At 39.4% G+C, this 1,318-nt stretch overlaps 1 non-coding gene across 1 annotated transcript; it reads right to left on the bottom strand.

Moving 5' to 3' along the window:
- Positions 1-474: 474 nt before the first annotated feature.
- On the bottom strand, positions 475-567 carry trnar-ucu (transfer RNA arginine (anticodon UCU)). Its single transcript has 2 exons — positions 531-567; positions 475-510 (listed from the first exon to the last, which is right to left on the bottom strand). It is a non-coding gene; the product is annotated as a tRNA-Arg (tRNA).
- Positions 568-1,318: the final 751 nt, after the last annotated feature.

The raw sequence follows: 1,318 nt of genomic DNA, 5'->3' as shown, positions 1-1,318 counted from the left end.
AGCCCATTTAGATGTTCATTTGTATGCAAATGTGGAGGCTGCTGGGAGGGGAGAGAGGAGCTGGCATCAGACAACATGGAGGGCAGGAGTAGTCACCAAACAATGACCCGCACGCAGGAACGTTGGCCAGAGCGTGTAATGTAACTACTATTGCTAGTAATTCATAAAGTAATGTAAGTCATGAGTAATGAGCAAGTGTTGCGATTTTTCATAATTACAGATGGTAATGACATTAAAATCTTAAAAGTGAGTTTTAAACATGGTAATAAATCCGAGCTTCGGGAAATATGACAGAACATTGTGGAGCTTGTTTACCGACCACATGAGAGTAATGGATTAATTCACACACATTCAAACAGTGTATCTATGGGCTGCACTGCTTTCTATGAGAGTTAACTATGGCGTTCAGTATCTTGCCCAACAACAATATGTCATATGTGTGCTTAATTTAAATTGTCATGCTAAATTATATATCGACTCTGGTGGGACTCGAACCCACAACCTTTGAATCACTTCCTCAGTGCTGATGCTAGAAGTCCAATGCGCTATCCATTGCGCCACAGAGCCTCATATTCCATAACCCACTGTCCAAAATCTTCTATAATCCAAATCTTGCAAGGTGAAATATCAGCAGCCCTGATCTGAAAATAGGAAAAGTAATGTTAGGCATGAGTAACAAGCAACTGTTGACATTTTCCATAATTACAGAGGGTAATGAGTTTAACATGATGTAAAAACAGTGTAATAAATATGAGCTTTAGGAAATATGACACAATAATGAGGTGCTTCTTTATTTCAACTCATGGAGTAAGAACTCAACAAAAAACTCAACTGAACTAAACTACCAATTTCTAATGAGAGTCATTAGCCTGCGTGACATGATTCATCATTATTTTGGGTGTACGGATCATGAACATTGAAGGCGTTGTGGTGGTAGTCTGACCCACTGAAAGTTGTTTGAAGTCATCTCAAATTAAAATCAGATATAGATGCAGATATAACTTTATTGAATAGAGTTTATTAAACTGAGGAGACACCTGTAAGGTTAGAGTTTTTGGTTGTCGATTGTGGTCAACCGCGTCCTAATACCCACTTAAAGACTTAAAACATCTTTCGTTAAATGCTTGTATATTTATTCTGGTCTGAAAGCAGAGATCAATACCACTCTCATGTCTGCATGCTAAATATAAAGCTAGCCAGCAAGCAATGAGCTCAGATCTGCATCAAGACGGGCAGGAGGGGGGAAACAGCTGACGTAGTTCTGACGATGTCCTCATATGCAGACAACCAGTGGAGATCTGCTGCTACTTGGTATAGC

The sequence above is a fragment of the Pleuronectes platessa genome, chromosome 13 (assembly GCF_947347685.1).
Source record: "Pleuronectes platessa chromosome 13, fPlePla1.1, whole genome shotgun sequence".
NCBI classification, from domain to species: Eukaryota; Metazoa; Chordata; class Actinopteri; order Pleuronectiformes; family Pleuronectidae; genus Pleuronectes; species Pleuronectes platessa.
Note: the sequence above shows the minus strand (reverse complement) of the source record. Positions and strands in the feature narration are given on the sequence as shown.